The sequence below is a fragment of the Arvicola amphibius genome, chromosome 10 (assembly GCF_903992535.2).
Source record: "Arvicola amphibius chromosome 10, mArvAmp1.2, whole genome shotgun sequence".
In the NCBI taxonomy this organism is placed as follows: domain Eukaryota; kingdom Metazoa; phylum Chordata; class Mammalia; order Rodentia; family Cricetidae; genus Arvicola; species Arvicola amphibius.
In genome coordinates this window covers 19081488-19095168 of record NC_052056.1, presented here as the reverse complement: position 1 = coordinate 19095168, position 13681 = coordinate 19081488, and positions in this window count along the sequence as shown.

Here is a 13681-nt window from a genome sequence, read left to right as displayed (position 1 = left end):
GAGACAAATCAAGAGCCCTTATACTGAGCCTGGACAAGGCAACCCAATAAGAAGAGTCCCAAGAGCAGACATGAATCAGAGACACTATAGCTCCTACTGTTAGGGGACTGACAAAAACACCCAGCTAACAGCCAAAGCACACACACACACACACACAGAGGATCTGTGCTTGCTGCTTCAGTCCCTGTGATCCCATATGAGCCCTGTTTATTTGATTTAGTGGGTCACTTCTCTTGGTATCCTCTATCCTCTCTGACTCCTACAGTTTTTCTGCCACATCTTTCACCAGGTTTCTCAAGTTTTGAGGGGGAGGCTCCAATTTAGACTCTCTCTCTCTCCATGATTCCTGACATGGAATTTCTTCATCTGCTTCCATCTGCTGCCAGGGAAGCTTTATCTTTTGTATCCTCTTTTAAGAAAAACACCCATCCAAAACAGTTTGTGCTACCCCTGTACTCTTGGTTGTATGGCTTTCCATTGGAGCAAAGTTAAATGATGAAGGGCTGTCCTCTTAAAAAACTAATGTTCCTGCCCCAGAACCTATCAATGGCCAATAACAGATTCTTACCTAGGGCTGGGTCTTTATGCTCACTTCCTTTCTCCATGCTGGAATTTTGGTCGAGTTCATTTTTGTTGTTTTTGTTGTTACTATTGCAACATTTCTTTATTGTCTCATTTGTCTTACAAAATTGACCCATTCTCTTTATTTTTAATTCCTTCTTTGCCTCTATTTCCCTATACAGTGTCCAGAGACAGTATAAACTATGACATCACTTGCAACAAAAGCAATGTTTGAGCTTTAGTTTCTCCTGGTCTCCCCTACTGAGAAATATAATCTATAGCCCAGACATGCCAGGGCACATCTGAATCACTGTTTAAAGCCTCAAGATTTCTTGAGGTAAGGAGTTGACTCATGAGTAGCCAACATGAAAGCAGTTGATTTATTCCAGTTTACAATCCTGAGGCTGAAATAGCCTTTTTCACTTACTATCTACACATCATGGTTTGTAAAACCTAACAACTCAGTTTAATAAGCTTGCCTGGCAGACTGCTATTGCTTTCTTTCCTTTGTTAGATATAAGAAATGAGGAGTAGAAATCATTATTTAGTGTGGCCCTTTCTTATGTTTAATATTATAGCATTGAACCTGAGTTGAAGTAACAACTGTGCCTTTTGATCACATAGTCATCTCCCCAAGAGTTTTGTTTGTTTTGAAAATGAAAAGGCAACTTGGAGCTGAGCAAATTAATTTTGTTTTGGTTTTTGATAGTTCAAATAACTGTATAGAGAAGGACTCAAAATGGTTAATATAATTGAAATGTCTAAGCTACTAGACCTTTCAAACGTGGGTGGCTTCTACAGACATGTGGATAATAGTTTAATAGTATGTATTATCTACTTCAGAGTTGTTAGACTTGCGTAAACGATGGCTCCAAAGCTATCAGCCAAACCAAAAGTGTGCTGGTGTTCAAAATGCTGAACGCATCCATTATGCATTATTTTAGCCAGGGTAATGAATATTGGATGATCCCTTAATGTCGAGGTAGTTTTGTGCTATTTTGGTGCCTATTATTCTTAGAGGAACCTTAAGTAATGTGATGGAGCTAAGCTTAAATGCAATTTTGCTGTCTGGGTCATTATTTTCCACTTTCTGCCTCCACTTCAGAGTGTATGAAATCCTGCTGAGGCAAGAAGACACTTTCAAAGGTACAATAGAGGCGATGCTAACTCAGAGTGAATCTTCTCTAAGAGAAACAAAAGGCATTCCACACCTGGCTTCTAATTATGCTATAGGTGTGTCACACTTGCCAAGTACTTCATTGCTGGAAGAAAGAGAATGAGGAAGAAGATATTTTTATATAAAGAAATTTAGGGATCACAGGATTAGGTGCCTTCACATATATGTATATACTCAGCCACAGCCTTCCCCCTCAAATACTCTGCATCTGTGGGTTCCACACATTAAAATATTATTTAAGATGTGTATATTGAGTATTCACAGCAACAACTGCCCGCCTAGTATTTACATTATATTAGTTATACTTATAAATAGTAAATAATTTAGAAAAGGTTTAAAGCATACATTAGTAGATGTGTATAATTATATGAAAACATTATGCCATTTAGAATAGGAACTGAGGATTATGTATGCAAAGAAGGCTCTTGGAACCAGTCACCAACAGATAACAGAGGATTTCTGAATAAAATAAAAAAGAGACTCAGACATTGAATGCATAATGTGCGCCAACTTGACACCTCATACTGACCTCATAGATACATCATCTGTTCAAAATAACATGGTTGTGTAAAATTCAGAGTCCTGCCTACAAAATCTGTTCAACCATCTTGTTTCCCAGCGGTCCTCATGCACTCAGTCACTGATACTGCTCACTAGAGGAAGCCTCACAAGCGCCTGCTTTTGCTATTCCTGTGCCCAACGGAGGCCTAAGGTCCTTCTGAGTCTCACTGCTATTATGCGGTTACATGGTCCGTGATTCAGATATGGGGAGTCCCCTTCTCTCCTTCCCTCCAATCCTCAGTGAGTATTTCTACATTGCTTCCCTTTGTTCCTCTCACATCTATGACCAACTGCACAAATCATGTTCAACTATATTATTCACATTATTAATAATTTCTTTACCAAGATCCATAATGCTTATTTGGGAATTTTATCCTAAAGAACAGAAAAACTAGGCCTACACATTACATTATGCCTAAGAAAAAATCATGGCAGAGCCCTATCCCAATGTGGTGATTGCCTGGTTACCATGGTGACCCTTCTCTCTTGACTTCATCTTGTACATTTTCTGGAATTAAGCTAGTTGGTCTGTTTCTCCAGTAACCATTCCTATATATGTAAATGCAGACAAGCATATTTATATTTTAATATGTTAACAATTATTATTTTATAAAGGTATGCCTTTAAGATTCTGTAATCTTATTTATTTTGAACTAAATATGTCCAAATTTCATTACAGTTACTATTTTCTTAATTCTACAATATCATGGTATTGGTGTTAGGTACCATTGATTTCTAACAACTGAATCAGAACTTCAAAAAAGTTACTCGTTTTTCTCAAAATCAACCTTCTGATATTCACATTGTCATCAAGCAATCTCTAATGTCTATGCATCCACGTGGACAGAAAAAGGAAAACTTCTTACTATCATAGTGAAGGAGAAGTGCTGTACAATAAAACAGCATCTTTACCTAAGTGGCTCATTCTGCATTCTGTGATCTACTTGGTGATACTTTTTTTAATGCCTTGTAAATTAAGTTAGTACTTTGACAATTTCATCAATGTATATGATACTCTCTGAGGATCCACATTTCTTCTATGTCGCTTTCAAACCTCTTCACCCACACTTTCCCCTTCCTGTCTCTTTCCCCGGTTCATGGCTTTTGGTTTAGTTCTGTGGTCCATTTAGTTTAACCAGAGCCATCTGAATGAGCACTGGATTGAACTGTCCACTGGAGCCTGACAGAGAAACATATTTCCCTTTTCTTTTCTTTTTTGTTCCCATGTTTTGTTTGGTAGCTATTTTCAAAGTCATGGATTTCTTTTTCTCTAGTTATTTTCTGTACTTTTGCCAGTGATATTTTAGAATTCACTGTCATATTTTTTTATCTTATTGTCTTTTTCACTCAAACTCCCATATTCTATGTCCCTCTAAGTCATATGTTTCTTTTATTTTTTAATTTTACTATTTTATTTATGTGGGAGTTTTCATGCATTTGTGTCTATGCATTAGGTGTGTTCTGTCCACAAAGCTCAGAAGAAAGCATTGGAAGGAACTGGAGTTACAAAAAGTTAGGCTTTGCCAAATAGATGCTGGGAATCAAGCCCAGGTCTTCTTGAAAAGAGGCCAGTATCCATAGACACCCCGCCCCCCGCTCATAAGGATGTATATTTCAATGACAACACTATCCAAAGAACTAGAATTTATTTAACATTTTATTATGGGGTTAGATATTATTCAGACATAAAATAACTTTATAGTTCATTATTTACTTCCTCCCCTTCCCCTGTTTCTTATCCCAGTCTAGCTCCTTGGAAAAGTCACAATTAACAAGGGTGATAATTAGACCAAGAGCTATGGTGGAGTCATCTCTTACTGAGTAGTTTGCACACATCATTCTTTAGGGGCTATTGGCTCAAGCAGCAAGTGAAATTCATAGGTCTAAAGGAAAAGACAATAGTTCCGTGAAAGGGGAAGTAACCAAAATCGAAGTGATCCAGATGCATCTCCTAGCAATCATTATGTTGGTAAAGAGAAGATTACTGCAAAAAAAGTATTTCTCCCAATTAACATGTTTTTACCAATTAGTATTCATATTATAAAGACATATAAATGTAAAGTGTGCTAAATAACATAAATTATTTCCCCAATTTTCTTTGGTACTTTGTTTTTCTGCCTCATTATTTCTTTTTTGTAGTCAGTTCCAGGCTGAAAACTTAATTCCTTAAAAAAGTTTCAGCATTTACACACACTTTGGTTAATACCTCTGATTTGATTAAAATTATAAAGCTAAAATGCAATGAACTGAGTTTTAAGGATACTAAGAAAAGAAAAAGTCAGGCAATTGGAAAGGAACCATTCAAAAATCAATAGACAAAACTTCTTACATTCCCTTAAGTTAACAACATTATTCGTGATTTCCAATAGGCTACACAAGAAAAGTGAAATAAAATAAAGAACAATATAACTGTAGCATTTTGAGGTTACAAAGCCATCATTTCATTGTATTTTGAGAACCTTCTGCTCAAGGAAAACAATCTTCACACATTCAACAAAGTTGCAGACAACTCTTTTTCATATAAAGGGAAGGTAGAAAATTCAGGAAGTTTTTATTGCTTTAGTTTCATAATAAGCATCTGTCACAGACAGGACCTTGAAACTCTCATCCCGTCTGTACTTCAGCCTTCTGTAAGTGCTATACCAAACCTTGTCCCAAACCTCAGGTGAAACTCAGAAATCAGAAAACATTATTCTTAAAGCTTTGCATTTAATTCTCACACTTACTTAGCTAAATGCACTTTTTGAAAAACAACCCCACAATTTTAACTTAACAAAAATTCTGTTTTGAAAAAAAAAGTAACATTTAAGGAAACTCCCTTTCTGGTTTTAGTTATTAATGCTTAATTTTACTTTAATAAAATAACCTCATTTTAAGAAAAAATAACTTAAATACGAAGTTAGCAATATAAAACTTTGCTTTGAATTTTACACCAATAATCTAATATTCACTAGCACCCAAAGAAATATATTCTGGATCCCCCATTATGAAGGAAGTGGGTGTGGTAGTTTGAATGTAATAGGTCCTCATAATCTCGAAGAGAGTGGCACCATTAGGCGGTATGGCTTTGTTGGAGTGGGTCTGATTTTGCTGGAGAAACTATGTCACTGTGAGGGCATGCTTTGAGGTTTTCTATGCTCAGGATACCGCCCAGAGTCTCAGTCGACTTCCTGTTGTTTGCAAGCACTCCCAGCTCCTGCACCACCTCCACAAGCATGCCGCCATGCTTCCCATCATGATGATAATGGACTGAGCTTCTGAAATTGCATGAGAGCCATTCTAAATAAATGTTTTCTCTATAGGATGTGCCATGGTCATGGTGTCTCTTCACAGCAATGAAAACCCTAAGACAGCAGGAAATGAAGAAAGTATGCAGCATATTCCAAGGCAATGCTCGCTGCTCTGGGGCTGCTGAGACTGGGCATTTGATTTCAGTCTATACTGACTACCATTGTGTAAATGCAAATTCAAGGCGGTGGATGCCTTTCAGTTCTTCTATCCTTTAGTAAAAATGATTCGAGCAGTCAACTATGTAACAATGGCTCCTAGGTAACATCTCTCTCTTTTAAAATACCTCAAGAGAGTAAATACCTTTAGTTTCTGCTATTACTCCCAATGATTTCAAAACCTAAGTTATTTTTTTTTCTACTTAATGAAAAGGACTAAGCCTGGAAGCAATATCTATTTTCCTTAGCATGTCTAGAGTGAGTATTGGATTAAACAACTATAAACGAATATCAGCTAATAATAACTTCAGGTCTAAAATCTCTCCCTTTTCTCAGCGAGATCAGCTAGTAGGGGGTAAGCCCAGAAGGCTCCAGCACTACAAAAAGAACTACCCACATCTGCAGACGCTGAGTGCAGGAGAAATCGCCTACGCTGGAGTAGAACACGACTGGTGTCTGAGTGAGGGTTTCTGTTGCTGTGAAGAGACACCATGATTATGGAAACTCTTATAAAGGAAAACATTTCATTGGGGCTGGTTTAGAGTTCAGTTTCAGTCTATCATCGTCATGACAAGAGGCATGGCAGTGCACAAGGAGACATGGTACTAGAGAAGGATCTGAGTTCCACATTCTGATCTGTAGGCAACAGGAAGTTGCCTAGTGTAGTTTAATCAAAAGAGACCTCAGATCCCACTCCCACAGTAACACCCTTCCTCCAACAAGATCACACCTACTCCAAAAAGTGACACCTACTAATAGTGCCATTTCCTTTATGGGGAATTTTCTTTCAAACCACGTCAACTGGCTTCCCAATACTGAATGGTCATCCATGAAAACATAAAAGGAGTAATATTATACAGACTGAACAGGTTGTAGCTATATATTTGGAATCTATATGTATATACAAACATATACATGTATGTAGGAACAATTAATGAAAAGGAGGACATGGATTTGAAAGAGAACAAAGGGGGGTCTATGAAAGGGTATGGAGGAAGGAAGAGAAAGAAGGAAATGATATAGGTGGGCTATAATCTCAGAAAAGCAAAAAATGATTTTTTAAATTAAATTTGGGCACTTATTTCTTGTCTCTTAATTTATGAATGGGCTTTCTGACTCATAAGAAAAAAACAGAAAGGAGAAGGAACTCTGCTTCTGAAGGGAGGTATAATTGACTAACCTAAAGCATGCTGGGAAATTTTTACATTTTTAGCCATATGAATAGAAGGATTACTGTGCTGGATTTATATAATGTGCATTTGCTTTTCTAATGCTTGGTAGAAGGTGAACAATGATCTACAGTCAGAGGGAAACCTGTTAGCACTTGCTGTTGCCTGGGAATCACCACAGGGTATTCAGTTGTGGTTTCAAACTAAGGATATCTCAGTAAGATGCCAACAATTTGGTTCCTGGAAAATGTACTATATATCTTAATGTTTCCAGTTTGCAGTTGACATATACATTTGAACTTTCTGAATCATGAACCACAAGAAAGAATTGCATTCTTTAACTATCCAGATAAATAATTTTAAAGCATAAACCTCAGCCAAAATAAAAAGTAACAGACTCCTTAGCTAATGAATTCTTTCAGCACTTGGCCTCAAAAAGAACAGAAAAATGTTTACCCCATAATTATGCTCTGAAACTTGCCAACCATTCGTCCCTTTGATCACACCAAATAGAAATATATTCTTGTCCGCCTGAAAAAGAACCAGATATAGGATACTTTGGTTACAAGACCTATGGCAAGTCAGCAATGCTCTGAAGTTTGTATAAGATGTAAAGAATGATTGATAGAAAGGATGTTGGAAATTTAGAGAACTGAGGTTGAAAGGGAGAGAAATAATGAATTCTTACAGATGAGTGTTTTCTAACAGGGACAATATATTTGTGACTCAAAAGTCATTGGTTTTCAGATGTATTTCATGTGTTTTCTTTTCTCCCAGGAACAAAGAAGAAATCAGTCACAACTGTTTAAGAAAAAGTTTTCATATGGATGAGAAAAAAAGGTACACTCTCAAGGCAAGGTAATTTTATATATGTTGACCTTGCTACTAGTCAAGAGAAAACTCTTTATAGACCCAATCCACAGGATGCTTCAGGGAGCCCAAATGTGACACCTAGACAGATATAGTCTCTCCCATTTGAAATCTTACTTTCTGAATCTCCAACTCAAGAAGGTTTTCCACCTTCTGCCATTGGAGCCCATAAATGTAGTTGTTCACGAAAAAAGGAAAAACTAAATAAGCTTTAAAATAATTTATCTTTCATCCAACTTATATAGAAAATGCAAATCGTTAAAGTTTGATTCGTAGGGCTACAGTCTGAATATGGGCTCTCAAAGAAGAAGAAGTCTGGAAGTTTTCCACTATACGTTTGAAGGCCACTGGCTTTTGTCTCCCTTCTTTCACATCTCTCTAATAGTCCTCCAGGGAGGCACTTGCACAAATTGTCCACTTCGATGTGGATACAAAGCTAAGCTTCCCTGAACTTGAAAGCTGAAAAAAACTATACCTGGACTGACAGAGAGCAGAGGAGACTAAACCATTTGATTTACACAATAGTAAGGTCTTGAGAAAATTTTTATTGTTTGGAAAAAGATGACAGAACTAAGTATGATATTCTTGCACCCTGAATTCCTCTCAGTAGGATTTGGCAAGTTTTAGTTGAGTGGGAACTTACTGGTGTTACTACACAATGACTTGAGTGCAGCTCTAAAAACTATTTTCAGTTAGATTCCTGACAGTGTCTGCTGCTGAGTCAGTTGCCTGAACATGTTCATTCTATCTCATAATTCAGAGTCTCTCATTGAGCCTGGAGGTCACGATCTTCCAGCTAGGCTGGCAGCTAGCAAGACCCAGTGATTGTTCTTCCTCCAGCCCCTTAGTCAGAGCTTGCACAATAGATTAGTGGCTGAACCTGACCTTTAAAAAAATAACCTCCATTATTTTTTGAGATTATAACATAATTGCATCATTTCTCCTTCTTTTTTCTCCTATCACACTATTCTTTATGCCTCTTTGTAATTCGTGGCCTCTTTCTCACAACTTGTTGTTACAAAAGCACTGAGCATCTGAACTCAAGGCCCCATGCATGTGCAACTAGCTTGTTACCTGTTACACAATGAGCTATCTCCCCAGCCTGCAGCTATCTTCTTGAATGCCTACAATGTATTATTAAGCATATATTAAGAGCTAAATTTTGAACCACAACCACAAAATGAACCTAAGGAATATACATTTAAGGACATCAAAATATGGCAATAGAGGATACCATTGAAAGCACCAACTCAGTGATAAATAAGCATTGTCCCCAAACATGCCTTTGGAGCAAAAGTCACATTATTTTGTAAATCAGAAGGGGGGGTGAACTTATCTAGGTGTGGTGCAAGACAACTGTCTATATTCTGTCAATTATGCTTTTAATAAACACTGATTGGCCAGTATCCAGGCAGGAGGAAGTAAAGGCAGACAACCAGACAGGAAGTAGAGGTGGGTCAATGAGAACAAGAGGATTCTGGGAAGGAGGAAGCCCATTTTTCCCCAGTCCTGTCCCAACCACAGAAGAAGGAAGATGTGATGCCCCGCTGAAAAAGGTACCGAGCCATGTGGCTAACATAGATAAGAATAATGGGTTAATATAAGTTATAAGAGTTAATAAAATGCCTGAGATAATGGGCCAATCAGTTTATTATTAATAGACCTCTGTGTGATTTCTTTGGGGCTAAGCAGCCTAGGGACCTAGTGGTGGGGATAGAAACTATGCAGGACAGAAACCTCAATCAACATAGGTGGTTACTTAGATATGGCAGAAAATGTGATAATTAATTTAAAATTTTAAAAATGAGTCAAATGGCAAAGCAAGTTTATTCCAAAAAGGGAGAATAATATGAAAATGGGGTGGGGAGAGGCTCATACCCAGAGCAAGTTTAGCACATTTATAAGCTACACAGGATAACATAGGACTGAGTGTTGAGATCATTTGGCATAACATTAGAGAATATATTTCTCAGAGTATAGCTCCCTTGCAAGTGATATGTTTTGTAGGTAGTGATACGTGAGTAGGACTTACATATGCCACTCTACCCCTTTCTGAAAGAGGATGGGCATTAGAATAAACTCCCTTAATCCTAAAAACAAATGTCCTGTAATAAAGAGGAAAGGGTGGCTGTTTCAAAGCCAGAGACAGTTTATTGACAAAACAAGGGCTAGAGAAATGGCTCAACTGTTAAAGACTAGGCTCACAGCTGAAAATATGAGAGAATGAGAAAAATAAATATGCTTTTGAGCTTTTGAGCTTATACCATGTTAAAGGCAATTTGTTATAGAAAGTAACTCATCACTTTCTTTAATTGAGAGTCATTCTTAAACAGTTTCTTCCTAAGATTATAGAACACAGAATAGGAAGATGAAGGAGCTGTTTGCTAAGAGGAAACATATAAGAGAGATAGGTTTGGAGAAAGAAAAATTGGGGCAATTTTAAAGTGTGAGAGGATTTTGAAGTGCTCAAACAGATTAGAAAGTTAAACAAAGGGGTACAGAGCATAGCAGAGTATAAGCTAAAAAATATGTTCAACTATCTCACTGATAATAGCTTTGAAAGTAACAGAGAAAAATGTTAGTAAAATAATTTGTAGCCATCTCTGGTGCCAAAAAGAAAGTCCCTTTCCATCTTATTAACAGATAAAGCGAAGTATACTTAAATTATGGAACTTTATAATATACAATCACAATTAAAGGCAAGTGAAGAAAATACTTGTCTTAACCTTAGACAACTTGTTTTAATAATCTTATATAGGAAAGGTTTTCTAACTTAAAGGTATCTGGAAATTGGAAACAATACTAATTATCTACTATTGCATCATCACAAATTATTCCAAAAATGTAATATCTTTTGAAAACATCTATTACAGCAAACAGAGCTTGGGAATCTGTTCAAAATTTCATTGGGAGCTTGTGGCTCAAGGATTATCAGTAGGTTATCACCAAGCTGAGTGTCATATCTCAAAACTCAGATACAAACTTACAGATTTGCTTCTTAGCTCACTTGAATTCTAGCCAGAAATCCTTAATTCCCTACAGGCTGTAAAAGTGGGAGGTCACCTCTTCTTTATGCTGTGGGTGCATCCCCACCAGTAGGCAGACAGCATGGCAGCTTGCTTCCCAAGGCATGAGTAATGAAGGGAGACAAGGAAAAACCTTGGAAAAGAAAGGCACTGGTTAATAAACGCAGTTGTGAAAGTGTCACTCGTTGCTTCTGCAGTGTTCTGTTCTTTCAAATGAGTGAGAAATTCTAGCTCATATGAGGAGAAAAGAGTAGATAAAGTTAAGGAAAGCTGGATGTAGGACGATTGGGGGCCATGATAGAGGGTGACTAATCCATAAATCAAGACTGAGTCTAAAAATCTCTTTAAAAGATTTGTTTATGGTTTATTTATATTTATGTATGTGTATAGTAGTTATGCTCACATGTGTGTATTATCTATGAATGATTGGTATGCAGTGACCACAGAGGCATTGGATCCCCTGGGAACTGGTGTTAAGAACAATTAGTTGCCTTGTGGGCACTGGGAATCTAATACAGGTACTATGGAAGAGCAGCCAGTGCTCTTCACCCCAGCAACAGATACTAATTATCTGAATGTACACTTAAGAAGGCATTTCAGTGTTCTCACTTCCTTCTTAAGAGTTATAACTAATACTAAAATAAAACATATACCCAAACATTGAGGTAAACATTGTATCAAATACAAACATAGATAAATTGTGTTTCTGACCTATAGCATATTCTACTAAAACTTGTAGTTACTTATTTCACAGTTTAAAATTTGTAGTTTTGGATTTCAGCTACAGAAGATAGCATACATACAGATACATAGCCTCAAGAAGTATGGATTTAGATATGCTTGAATATACATAACTGCTTATGTATATTCTCCATATAACAAGATGGGGCATGATAAAACACATTTTCCTAAAACAGAGATGAATATCTCCGAATTTGACATTTTGATGTTCCAGTAATCACAAGCATTAATAATTATACTTAAGAAATTTTACCTTTTGCTTTTACCAACAATTGTTTTAATACTAAAATAATTTATTCTTAAGAAGGTGAAATTTAATTTTTCTTAAAAATAAAACAGAAGAATGTAAGATGCCTCTGTGTTTCATATCTGTTAAAATAAAACATAAGGTGGAATTAGTTGATAAACCTTGGTAAAGATTGTTAAGAAATTCTTTGCAGATGTTATCCCATTTGCTAAGTGCTAAGACTAGCAAAATAACAAATTAAGCTAATTAATACAAAATACAGTATTCATGCTCAGTAGGGCTACTCATACTGGATAATAATCGAAACTGATGTCTTTTAAAAAGGCATCTTAGACAAGGGCTTTAATTTCATCTTGAGAAGATTACATATCACAATAAACTCAGTGATTAGATCTTTGCAATTATACAAATTGCCTTTCTAATATCTTGTCAGTATGAATGTTATATAAAGATAAAGCAATGAAGCTAAAGAGGGTTTTTTCTAAATCATTTTACTGCTGTGAAAATAGTTTATAGAAAGAGTATACTTGTCTTCTGCTCATAAAATATTAAAGTTTTAGTCCCTTATTGGTTAGCAAATTCCATAGTGGGATGTTTTATAACTGTCCAACTACATAAAAGAAACAGAAAAATTCAAACATTGCCAAAAACCATTATGTTAATTCTTATTCAGATAGAAAAAGATTGCTATATCATTGTCTCAAATTTTTCTTTACATTGAATTATATGATGTGGTACATAATACAACATTCAAATCATATTTAAAACATTGCCTCTCCATTTAATAAAAATCAATTCAGATATAAATAGGGAGAAAAATGTGCTGATGAATTAGATGTAGTTAAGTTATTTGTGGTTTTTTTTTTTTTTTTTCTGTAGGTGGAAACTGCTTGTTCATTCCAGGCTATATGTTTTGCTTAATTAAGTAAGAAAGAAACTTGTGTGGGGGGGATAAAGTCCTCATATTTTGTTTAAAATGATCATCAAAATAATTGTATCACTGTGTTGATACATAGTATCCACTATTGATTTATCTATTCAATTCCAAAATGTATTGTTAATCCTTTATTATGCAAGAAATGTTGTTGAGAGCACTCTAAGGAATAAGAGGATAAATAAGATAAATGTAAAGATAAAATAAGTAGTGAAGCGGGAAACATATGAATGATAATGTCACAGAATGTAATTTTGAGTAGTGCGATCATCGCATCAGGATACTTATGTTGGAACTTGCGTTATTCTTTGGAGCTCCAATAAGAACTACTGAAGGAAGCTCTTGCATATGCCTGCACCTTTCCATTCACTCTTGTAGAATTCATGCGAAAACCACAAAAGGAATAAATTCAACTTTCATTTTCTTCTTTTATTTTTAGTGAACTTTATTATTTAAAAAACAACTTACAAACAAATGAAAATATCACACACACAAATTAATCAGCTACAAGCTGCATTTTCAATAGGGTTCAGAAATAAAATGGAGGTATGCATCAATGGTGTATTGAACAGAAGCTGTTTGATATAAATTATGCAACTCAACATAATAGAAATATAAAAATATAAATGTACCCATGGGAAGTATCTTTCAGAAAGTCAGAAAAAATTACTTCCTGAAGACAGGTGGCCCACTGCGAACTCTGAAACACTATCTTTTTGCATTGACATTTGTTGTCAAGGAAGCCATCAACTAAAGAGCTTTGGATGGAAAACCCAGTTAGGAGAATCTCTGTCTCTCTGTCTCTCTCTCCCTCTTTCTACCTGTCCCTGTTCCTGTCCATCCTTCCTTCTTACACACACACACACACACACACACACACACACACACACACATCTCAAAAGAGTGTTTTAACAATAAGTACCCTAGAGAGGTAATTTACATAGGAGGA